The sequence below is a fragment of the Danio aesculapii genome, chromosome 12 (genome assembly GCF_903798145.1).
Source record: "Danio aesculapii chromosome 12, fDanAes4.1, whole genome shotgun sequence".
NCBI classification, from domain to species: domain Eukaryota; kingdom Metazoa; phylum Chordata; class Actinopteri; order Cypriniformes; family Danionidae; genus Danio; species Danio aesculapii.
Window position 1 is genome coordinate 248352 of NC_079446.1, and position 12572 is coordinate 260923.

The 12572-nt window shown below is 41.8% G+C and overlaps 1 long non-coding RNA gene across 1 annotated transcript in view; it reads left to right on the forward strand.

Moving 5' to 3' along the window:
* The window catches only part of LOC130238542 (uncharacterized), a 49653-nt gene extending 38955 nt beyond the window's left edge, over positions 1–10698 (forward strand). Inside the window, exon 3 of the long non-coding RNA XR_008838640.1 lies at positions 10460–10698. This is a non-coding gene — a long non-coding RNA (uncharacterized LOC130238542). The remainder of the gene's footprint in view (positions 1–10459) is intronic.
* The last annotated feature ends 1874 nt before the right edge of the window (positions 10699–12572 follow it).

A 12572-nucleotide genomic window follows, 5' to 3' on the forward strand; every position in this document is an offset into this window, starting at 1 on the left:
GGTATGAGCTGTTCGCCTCACAGCTATTGTGTGTGTGTGTGTGGAAGAGCTGCTGACCCTCACCGTATCGCAGTCAACAATAGCGCTGATTTATCTGAGCTTTATGAGCACAATAACTCGTCCACGTCCTCATAAACGGCTGACAGACTTCTGAAACACTGATGACATCTGCACATGACCATGACCCGCAGTAGGAACACACAGATCCAGAGGCGCAGGAACGCCTGTGTCCGACATGAAACACTCCCTCAGTAATGCAGCTCTGAGAAACACACTCCAGCTTATTTAATAAACAACACAGGTGTGTGTATGAGAGTTGATTTCGTCTGTGCTTGGCATTTCTCACCGCTCTATGACTATAAACTGTGAGTGTCTGTATTTAAAGACTGACAACCAACTGTATAGAGAGATAAACACATCAATATTACAGCTTTATTCTCACCTTTACTGTACATGTGGACTCTAATGTTGCTTGTGTCAATCACTAATATCTGATCATCACCTCTGAAAGGATCTGCATGATAGAGAAGCGTGTTTTAGTTTGCAGTCAGTCGAGATTCAGACGCTTCACACACCGCTGAACCAGGAGGAAGAAATGTGGAAACGTATGAATGGAAATTGAGCACAGATTCCAGGGAGGTCCGAGTGTTTCGTGGTGATGGGTTTGCTGCGTTAAAGCTTGTCACACAAAAGCCAGCAGAAGTACAGCCACTGTAAACTTTCCGGGAGCTTTTTAAACACTGACCGTGCCAACCGTGAGAGCCAGACACACACACACACACACACACACACGCATGCACTCACACTCATAGAGACACACACACACACACACACACACACACACGCATGCACTCACACTCATAGAGAGAGACACACACACACACACACAGAGACTCTTACACACACAAAGAGGAACACAGACTCACACATACATCAACACACACACACACACACACACACAGAAAGAAACTCACACACAAACACACAGACTTTAATATGCTCTCTCTCACTCTCTCACACACACACGCACACACACACACACACACACACACACACACACACACAGTGTCCAGCAGATGATATGGTTTGGTAGTATTTATATTACCGTATGTATTTAGATTAGACGGCCTCTTTCTCCTGGTGAAGTTAAACACACACAGCATCATTCACGCTGCAGGAAAGCCGGAGGATGATTGGTGAGTCTCAGTGGCACTGAGGTTAATACAGGACAGCATCAGTGCGGCCCTACACACACACACACACACACGCACACGCACACACTGCACACCAGAACAGCACTGTGTGTGTGTGTGTATGTGTGTGTGTGTGTGGAGGAGCTTTACATGAGTGCAATCACACACCCTCCAGAGGTTTATTGTTCCATTATTCACCATTTAACTGGGTTAATTTAACTATCAGGAGAATAACAGAATCAGTAGGCGTGTCCCCATTAGCATATTTTTATTTTAAATTTGGCAGAGTGGGGTTTTTGACCAATCAAAGCAGAGTAGGACCATCCAACCAATCAGAGATGAGTAGAGTCATCTGACTAATCAGTGCAAAAGAGGAGCATTTGACCAATCAGAAAATAGTAGAGTAAAACCATTAAACCAATCATAATATAGTAGCTCCTACTGACCAATAATGAAATAATAATAATGCATTTTATTTAAGGCGCCTTTCATGACACTCAAGGTCACCGTACAGAGCAGCTAGAACAATCAGTTCAAATAAAAACACAATAAAATCAATAAAATACAATACAAACTTTTTTTTTTTTTTTTTAAATGCAGTCGGGTTAAAGAGTATAAGCTGTTCTAAACAGATGTGTTTTGAGTTTGGATTTAAATTGTGAAAGAGAGTCTAAATTACGGAGATCAGGAGGAAGTGAATTCCAAAGCTGAGGAGCAGAGTGGCTGAAGGCTCTGTTCCCCATGGTGACAAGGCGGACAGAGGGAACAGTGAGGTGAATGGAAGAAGAAGACCTGAGTGTTCGAGAAGGTGTGGCGATATGAACAAGATCAGCAAGGTATGGAGGAGCGAGATTGTGGATGGCTTTAAAAGTGAGAAGAAGAATTTTATAATTAATTCTAAAAGAGATGGGAAGCCAATGAAGCTGCTGTAGAATGGGTGTGATGTGGCAGATAGAGGGGGTTTTTGTGATAATACGGGCTGCAGCGTTTTGTACCAGTTGTAATTTATGAAGAGTTTTTTTAGGGAGGCCAAACAGAAGGGAATTACAGTAATCTAAACGGGATGTGACTAAACTATGAACAAGAATGGCAGCTGAATGAGGTGTGAGGGAAGGACGTAAACGATTTATATTTCGAAGGTGGAAATAAGCGGATCGGGTGACATTATTAACATGTGCAGTGAATGAAAGGGTGCTATCGAAGATGACCCCCAGACTCTTAACCTGAAGGGAGGGGGTAATGACAGAATCATCTGTGGGAATGGAAAAGCTATGTGATTTATTTAAAGTGGATTGTGTACCTATAAGTAGAAGTTCAGTTTTATTGTCATTTAATTTCAGGAAGTTTGAGGTGAACCAGGATTTGATGTCTGCAAAGCAGTTAGTAAGGGATGAAGGTGGGAGTTTGTGGTTGGGTTTGGTTGATAGGTAGAGCTGGGTGTCATCTGCGTAGCAATGAAAATTAATTTGGTGTTTACGGAAAATATAACCAAGTGGAAGAAGATAGATGATAAATAGCAGCGGACCCAAAACGGAACCCTGGGGCACACCAGTAGTGACAGGGACTGATGATGAGGTGAAAGACTTTAATTGAATGAACTGAGTGCGACCTGAGAGGTATGAATGAAACCAACTGAGAGGTGTGTTCCCAATGCCAATTGAGGCGAGCCTGTCCAGAAGAATGTTATGTGAGATTGTGTCAAAAGCCGCACTTAGATCAAGCAAAAGAAGAATGGATAGTGAACCAGAGTCTGCTGCTAGGAGGAGGTCATTAGTGATTTTGAGTAAAGCTGTTTCTGTGCTATGTAGTGGGCGAAAACCAGACTGGAATTGTTCATATAAGTTATTACAGGAAAGATGGGTGTGAAGTTGAGCAGCGACAGTTTTTTCAAGAATTTTAGAGATGAATGGTAGGTTTGAAATAGGACGAAAGTTATTGAGGTTATTGGGATCTAAACCAGGTTTCTTTAAAATTGGAGTAACAGCAGCAACTTTGAGAGAGGAAGGAACAATACCAGTGGTGAGAGAGGAGTGAATTATGTCAGTGATGAGAGGAGACAGGGAAGGGAGTATGGCCTTTATAAGAGTAGTAGGTAGGGGGTCTAGCCTGCAGGTAGATGGTTTGGATTTAAGAATAAGACTACATATTTCAGTTACTGGGGGTAGAACAAATTCTGAGAATGAATGAGAGGGGGTGAATATGACCTGGACAGATGGATTCAAAACAGAAGTGGACAGAATTTGCTGATAGATGTGTTCAATTTTTGAAGAGAAAAATGAAGCTAAGTTGTTACAGAAATCCACGGTATATAGGTTTGGAGTAAGTGAGATAGAGGGTTTTGTTATGTTTGTAAAGAGAGAAAAGAGGGCTTTAGAATTGCCTTCATAGGAACTGATTAAACTGGAATAGTATGTGGATTTAGCTGCAGAAATAGAGTCTTTATAGTGATGAATGTGATTTGCATACATGTCCCTGTGTACAGTGAGATTGGTTTTCCTGTAGAGTCTTTCAAGCTGACGTCCTTTTGATTTTAATTGTCTAAGAGCAGGAGTGAACCAAGGTGCAGACAGAGTAAATGAAACAGTCCTGGTTTTTAAGGGAGCATGATTATTTAGAAGGTTATGAAGGTTATTGTTGTAGTGAGAGAGCAGTTCATCTGGTGTATTGAGACCATCAGTACTGGGAAAGCTGTTGATATCAGAAGATAAAGTGTCCAAGTTGATGTCCTTAATTTTTCGGAATGATATTGTGCGTGAAGGATTACATTTGGAAAGTGAGAGATTAACACTGAATGAGAGTAGCATATGATCAGAGAAAGGGAAGGAGTCAGCTTTACAGTTATCCGGTGTAACACCAGAACAGCAGATCAAGTCCAGAATATGGCCTTTATCATGTGTGGGAAAGTCTACGTATTGTTGAAGTCCAAAACTATCTAAACAGGATGTGAAATCTTTAGTGAGAGTATTGTAGTTATTGTCCATATGAATGTTAAAATCTCCAAGAAGTATTATGTTGGGCGAGAGTGTAGAAAGATGAGTCATGAATGCCGCAAAGTCAGCAATAAATTCGTTATTTGGCTTTGGTGGGCGGTACAAAACGGCAATGATTGTGGGAGCTGGTCCAGTGAGCTGACATACAGTTACCTCAAATGATTGGCAGGTAGGAACGCTTACTGACGCGATCCTCCATTTCTCGCGGTGAATTATCGCGAGACCGCCTCCTCTGCCACAGTCACGCGGTCGAGAAATATAAACAAACCCCGGTGGAGTAGCATCATTTAAGCAACTAAAGTCATTTGGCTGCTGCCAAGTTTCAGTTAAGCATAAAAAGTCAAACTTACGGTCAGAGAGGAGGTCCTGCACAAGATACCCCTTACTCGAAAGCGAGCGGATGTTAAAAAGACCAAAGTTGACATTAGTGCTTGGTTTGACAGCTGTGTTAGCCGATCTGGTCAGGCGGGTCAACACACTGTGATCAGTGCGGCAGCGGATATTCCTCGGTGGACGTCGAGAAGTTGACCAAAATGACTTTATGGAGTTGGTTTCGTCGTATTGAAAGTTCCGACGAGAGCCACGGTGGATATATTTCCTTCGAGGCAAATGTAGGATGTCCGGGTGCTGAAACAGATAAGGTGAAGGTGGATTGTGTGGATATAGGCGGAATTTTAGAAGTTCGGCTGCAGTATACTGGAGAAGCGCTGTCGATGGATGATAGACACACAGGACAGTCCAGGCAAGCACAAACCACACACTGTTAATCCACATAGTTGTCATTGAAGATTGTCATCACAGCTCCACCCCACAGCCAATATAACAGAGTTCGCCGGTGAAATCTTAAAGTATAAAATCTTAAAAGAATATACTTTAAGAAATTGACTTAAGACAGTTAAAATAGATAAAACAACATAAAATACCCGGAAATACCCAATCACAGCAGAGTAGTGCTGTCTGACCAATAGTGTCTAGGAAAGGCGGGGTTATATATAGCAATAATAATGCTGCACTGAAAAGCATCAGCATGCACACGTACACATTTCCTGCATTAAGACAGATATAAATGACCATCTGCATGAGAAATATGCTTGACATTTTAAAATGGCTGTGTCTGAACTGAGTTTCTTTATATTTTTGAGTCCAGCACTTATCGTGAGAATAATAAACCCACATACACAAATAAAGCCATGTGGCATTTACAGAAGCCATCTGAAGGAAACATCTGCAGACCACAGAGACCTGCACTGATGGAGAATCACAAATTCAGCATGATCATCTGACTGAGAGCTGATAAACCCTTCAGGTGATGAAGAGTTCACACTTAAAGCCTGCATCACATCAAAATGTACGCTTGTTTTGCTAGCGCATCTTATTCTTTAAGTGAACGATTAATCCATGCAGGTTAATCCACTGTAAAGAATGTTAGTTTTGGTTAACTCAGCCACGACTCCTTACCATTACCATGAAACAAGTTAAGACTGTCTTTTTTCCCATATCGTGATGTACATTTAATTGAAATGGTCTTAAAATTATAGTCCCGCCCAAAGGACTGATAAACCCACCCTAAAGCACTGACAGCCCCACCCTAAATGACTGATAGTCCTGCACTAAATGACTGATAACCTCACCCTTAAGTACTGATAGCTCCGCCCTAAAGGACTGATAACCCTGCCCTAAAGGATTGATAACCCTGCCCTAAAGGACTGCTAACCCCACCCTAAATGACTGATAGGCCCTCCCTAAATGACTGATAACCCCACCCTAAAGTACTGATAGCTCCGACCTAAAGGACTCATAGACCCGCCCCAAAGGACTGATAGCCCCGCCCTAAAATGACTGATAACCCCGCCCTAAAAGACTACTAGCTCCGCCCTAAAGGACTGATGACTCTGTCCTAAAAGACTGATAGCCCTTCCCTACAGGACTGATAGTCCCGCCCTAAATGACTGATAACCCCACCCTAAAGTACAGATAGTCCCGCCCTTAAGTACAGATAGCCCCACCCTAAAGTACTAATAGCCCCGCCCTAAAGGACTGATGACCCTGTCCTTAAAGACTAATAGCCCCGCCCTAAATGACTGATAACCCCACCCTAAAGTACAGATAGCCCCACCCTAAAAGACCTCGATGTGTCCAGAAGTGAAGGAACATGCTTTGGAGGGGTTGGTATGTAGTTATGGTATGTGCAGTCTAGTTTTTACACAATAGTGAACAGTGCACAGCAACATCATTAATAACTGCTGCAGAGAAATAAGAAGAGGAGTGGGTTTTAATTGAAGAGAGCAGAGCAGCTCACATCCTCCAAACCAAAGGTCAGTTTTTCCAATCCTCAATATGATTGGGAAAATATCAGTCATGATGAAATAGCGGAGTGACAGGCCATGTTTAAAACACACGTCACACCAGGCAGAACCGCGTAAACAGCAGGCTGTATTTTTAGCTGTTGTTAGCGTTCCTGTTGTTTCTGTAATCAGTGTGTGTGTGTGTGTGTGTGTGTGTGTGTGTGTGTGTGTGTGTGTGTGTGTGCTGGCTAAACACCTCAGAAAACACTGCTGTAATGCACTAATTCAGTAAACATACTGCTAACACTGCTTTTCTTACTGAGAGTGTTGTTCAGTCTAAATATCTACAGATTCTTAAATCAAGAAGCATGTTCTAGACAAAACTCTCTTCATTTAGACTCATTATTTCTCAAAACAAGACAAACGTTCATGCTTGTCTAGAAAATGCTGCTTGATTTAAGAGTTTGTAGAAATTTGGACTAGAAACAGGACAGAATCTCTGAGTGAGAAGGCATCTGTAGCGGAGAGAGGAGTGAACGCTGTGATCATTGCAGAGTGTGTGTGTGTGTGTGTGTGTGTGTGTTTTTGCTCACACTGAATTCTTCCCCGGCCAGAACATTTACCTGCAGAAACAACAGACAAACACACACTGCGCTGACACGACACAGAGAGACGGCGCTCTGACACACACTCCATAAAGGGAGAGATCTGCAGAAATTCAACATCCAGCTTCATTTATGAACATCCACAGAACACACGCTTTGAAGAGCTGCCACTGCTTCAGCGCCGCACTTGCAGGACGAGTGTGAGATGCAGAGCAGGGCTGTGTGTGCATGTATGTGTGTGTTTGTGTGTGTGTGTGTGTGTTTGTGTGTGAATGTTTTACTGTATGAATTTCTTTGAATAAATGATTATTTTGCTGTTTATTTAGTCTGGTTGACATCATTTACTGTCAACTTTACTTTTCTGTGAAAAATATATTATATTATATTATTCCCCAGTGTTAGTCTGTTCAGTGAAGGTCAGCGGGGTCTGAACAGCATCAGCCAGCATCATTGAGCTCTCCAGTTGATCATCTTTCAGCTCTACAGAGGATAAACAGAAAAACTGACTCTCTTTCCTTAATATGCAAATCTACACTCACTTTATTAGGTACACCTGTCCAACTGCTCGTTAATGCAAATTACTACTCAGCCAATCACATGTGAGCAGCTCACTGCATTTAGGCATGTAGACATGATCAAGAGGATCTGCTGCAGGTCAAAGCGAGCATCAGAATGGGGAAGAAAGGGGATTTAAGAGACGCTGAACGTGGCATGGTTGTTGCTGCCAGACGGGCTGCTCTGAGTATTTCAGAAACTGCTGATCAACTGGGATTTTCACGCACAACCATCTCTAGGGTTTACAGAGAATGGTCCGACAAAGAGGAAATATCCAGTGAGCGGCAGTTCTGTGGGCTCAAATGCCTTGTTGATGCCAGAGGGCAGAGGAGAATGGCCAGACTGGTTCCAGCTGATAGAAAGGCAACAGTAACTCAAATAAGCACTCGTTACAACCGAGGTCTGCAGAAGAGCATCTCTGAACACACAACACGTCCAACCTTGAGGCGGATGGGCTACAGCAGCAGAAGACCACACCGGGTGCCGCTCCTGTCAGCTAAGAACAGGAAACTGAGGCTACAATTCACACAGGCTCACCAAAACTGGACAATAGAAGATTGGAGAAACGTTGCCTGGTCTGATGAGTCTCCATTTCTGCTGCACATTCGGATGCTCGGGTCACAATTTGGCCTCAACAACATGAAAGCATGGATCCATCCTGCCTTGTATCAGCGGTTCAGGCTGCTGGTGGTGGTGTAATGGTGTGTAATGGCACACTTTGGGTCCATTAGTACCAATTGAGCATGGTGTCAACGCCACGGCCTACCTGAGTATTGTTCTGACCATGTCCATCCCTTTATGAGCACAGTGTCTCCATCTTCTGATGGCTACTTCCAGCAGGATAACGCACCATGTCATAAAGCTCCAATCATCTCAGACTGGTTTCTTGAACATGACAATGAGTTCACTGTACTCAAATGGCCTCCACAGTCACCAGAGCTCAATCCAATAGAGCACCTTTGGGATGTGGTGGAACGGGAGATTGGCATCATGGATGTGCAGCCGACAAATCTGCAGCAACTGTGTGATGCTATCATGTTAATATGGAGCAAAATCTCTGAGGAATATTTCCAGTAGCTTGTTGAATCTATAACACCAAGGCTTAAGGCGGTTCTGAAAGCAAAGGGGGTCCAGCCTGATACTAGTAAGGTGTACCTAATATAGTGGCCGGGGAGTGTAAGTGCTCATTCACTGACATTAGAGTGTTTAAAGTGTTGTTTAATGGTTGTTCTGATTGCAGAGTAAATGATGTTTAGATTCTATTGATGGAAACTCAGATGACGTACTGATCATTCTGAAATCTGTTATTTGAATATAAAACAGAGGAACAGACTCCACCTGTAAGTTTAGAAGAGGCCTGAGTAGCGCAGTACTAATATGGTCAGCCGTGTTTGTCTAATTGGCAAGAGTGTGTGTGATTAGTAAACAGTCAAAAATGTGGTATTTGTGGAGCAATGGCAGAGTGAAGGTCAGCGGCACTACATTTTGTAAAACGACACAATGTGCACACACACTGGAGCAGAGCGGCTGTGCAGACACATCAGTGCGGTGTGTAGAACACACAGGAGATCTGTGGGTGTGTACAGCATTACTGCCTTATAAGAGGACACACACACACACACACACACACACAGTGTTGTTCAGTGTTATTCAGTGTTATTCAGTGTTATTCAGTGGTTTAGTGCGGCCGCTGCTGCTTTGTCTCTCCATGTGGAAGAACTTTATTTGGACGTTTGTTTGCTTTCAATTTGCAGAACTAAACCAACATAATTACTGTATATTCAGCCATGAGAAAACCATTGAGTCGCTATAGAGATTTATCATAATCACTGCTCACACACAGACACACACACACACACAACCGTATACACACACACATAGTACACATACATGCAAACACACGCACACACATGCTGGCTAGGATTAGGGATGCAAAATAAGACAATACTCTATAAATGCTAATAAACAGCTCATATCTTAATAACAGGCAGGTAATAAACCAGTACATGGAAGAGGATGAAGAGGATGAAGAGTCCAGTGCTGCGGGTTCAGTGCTGGAGGTTTGGTTCTAATCCTCCTCTTCCTATGAGAGTAATAATCATTATAATCGTTAAGAGACGAATCTCTCTCTCTCTCTCTCTCTCTCTCTCTCTCTCTCTCTTTCTCTCTCTCTCTTTTCAAATGACCGCTTTGCTTCTCCACTTCAGAGAGGAGGCCCAAGCATGAAATTAAATTACACAGCACACGCTCGGGACACTCCGAACGCTAATCCCCACATGCCCTGCAGTGACTGTGTGTGTGAGAGAGAGAGTGTATATGTGTGTGTGTGTATGTATATGTGTGTTTGCATGTGTGAGAGAGTGTGTGTGAGGGGGGGGGGGGTGAATGTTTTAGTGTTTTTGTCTTGTTTCTAGTCCAAATATCTAAAACTCTTAAATCGAGAAGCATTTTCTGGACATAGTGTTGTTTTTAGAAATATTAAAGTAAAATTAAGTGAGTTTTACCTTCAAAAGCTAATTAAGTAAGTAAAATAATATTTTGTCTGATTATTCTGCTTGTTTTAATGTAAAACTCTTCATTTTGCCTCATTATTGCTGAACACAACACTTTATTTTCTGCTTGTCTAGAAAATGCTTCTTAATTTAAGTTTTCAGATATTTGGACTAGAAAAAGACAGAAACTCTGAGTAAGAACAGCATGCTTACAGTGTGCTGGAGTGAAAACACAGCCTCAAACAAAGCTCAGTGTCCGCAGAGGAGTTTTCCTGGACTCTCTCTCTCTCTCTCTCTCTCTCTCTCTCTCTCTCTGTGTGTGTGTGTGTGAACCCTCAGCAGATGCACACGTGTGATGAAGCTCCGGGAGGCTTTATTATGACATGCTGACCTGCTGCTGGAGATTTACATCTGGGTCAGCAGTGACATGATCTGCGTTCCATTCGGAAGGGCTCATCCCTATGCCCTAATCCCTGCTGAGGGATGAAGGGTGTAGAGGTCAAAACACTTCTCTTTTAGTGCACTAGTTGATGACTACTAAAAGTTTAATGATGAACACAGTGCAGGCTAACTCTTATTCATTCATTCACTCACTCATTTATGCATGCATGTTTGTATTTGTTTGTGTTTATCATTTCTAACTGAATTTAGAATTATTTTATTTATAAACGTATAGCTTTTTCCTGAATATTACAGTAGACTATAAAGACTTCATTCATTCATTCTCCTTCAGCGTATTCCCTTTATTCATCAGGGGTCACCACAGCGGAATGAACCACCAACTTATCCAGTACATGTTTTACACAGCACATGTCCTTCCAGCTGCAACCCAGTACTGGGAAACACCCATACACACTCGTTCACACACATACTCATACAGTACAGCCAGTTTAGTTGATCAGTTCCCCTATAGCGCATGTGTTTGGACTGTGGGGGAAACCGGAGCACCCGGAGGAAACCCACACCAACACGGGGAGAACATGCAAACTCCACACAGAAACACCAACTGACCCAGCCGAGACTCGAACCAGAGACCTTCTTGCTGTAAAGCCACAGTGCTGACCACTGAGCCTATCTGTAAAAATTACAGTAACTTACTGGCAATTAATGTTGCCAATAAGGCTGTAAATTACACTGTAAATGAATAATTACAATTGTGCTTTATTACAATTGTAAAGTTATAACCCTGATTGGCAGTAAGTTACTGTAATTTTTACAGTGTTGATGCTTACAGAGGAATACCGTACTTAATTATTTATTATTAAAGTCAAACAATCTGTGACACCAAACAACCTCCCTCCATTTTACTCATTTTAACCCTCAGGGGTCTAAGGGTGTTTTGGGGCTGAGAAACTAGACAGTGTTGGTTTCATACTGATTACTTTATCATACAATATTTGTTTTCAACATGCACTCACTGCATTTATAAGTAGACACCTCAAGCTTTCGGGAGATACACGTCTCATGTCTGTGTGTTTTGTTTTCGCAGAGTTTCAGCGCATTTTACTGACGCGTGAGAGAAAAGACAGATTGACTACACTGTTTACTATCCTTATTTTGCAAAAGCACACAGGTTTGTTGTGATTGTGAGTGTACACAATAAAAACTAGACACCTTACAGATTCAACTGATGTATTAATCTCATCTGTACGATCAAACTGAAAGTGTAATTTAAGTTCATTTCAGCTTTAAGAGGTGACGACTTGTCCAAAACGCATATACGTGGTCTTCGACCCCTGGGGGTTAAGATAGAAATGAGTCACAAATTGAACACATTAAAGAAAATAATATTAAACTTGTGAATTATTTTCTATTAGCGCCTACATTTGAAAATGGTTGGTCAAGTCATTAAACAACGATGTTTGTTCTGTAGCCAATCGTAATCTCTAAAGGGGGCTAATAATATTGAGCGCAGCAGTTTTTACTTATATACAGATGAAGTCAGAGTTATTCGCCTCTCTTTGAATTTGTTTTCTTGTTTAAATATTTCCTAAATGATGTTGAACAGATTCAGAACATGTTCACAGTATTTCCTCTAATATTTGTTCTTCTGGAGAAAGTCTGATTTGTTTTATTTCAGCTAGAATAAAAGCAGATTTTAATAGTTTAAACACCATTTTAAGCTCAATATTATTAGCCCCTTTAAGCTATATTTATTTTTGATAGTCTCCAGAACAAACCATCAGTATATAATAACTTGCCTAATTACCCTAACCTGCCTGGTTACCCTAATTACCCTAGTTACGCCTTTAAATGTCACTTTAAGCTGTATAGAAGTGTCTTGAAGAATATCTAGTCTAATATTATTTACTGTCATCATGACAAAGAGAAAATAAATCAGTTATTAGAGATGAGTTATTAACACTATTATGATTAGAGATGTGCTGGAGAAATCTGCTCTCTGTTAAACAGAAATTGGGGGAAAAATAAACAGGGGGGCTAATAATTCTGA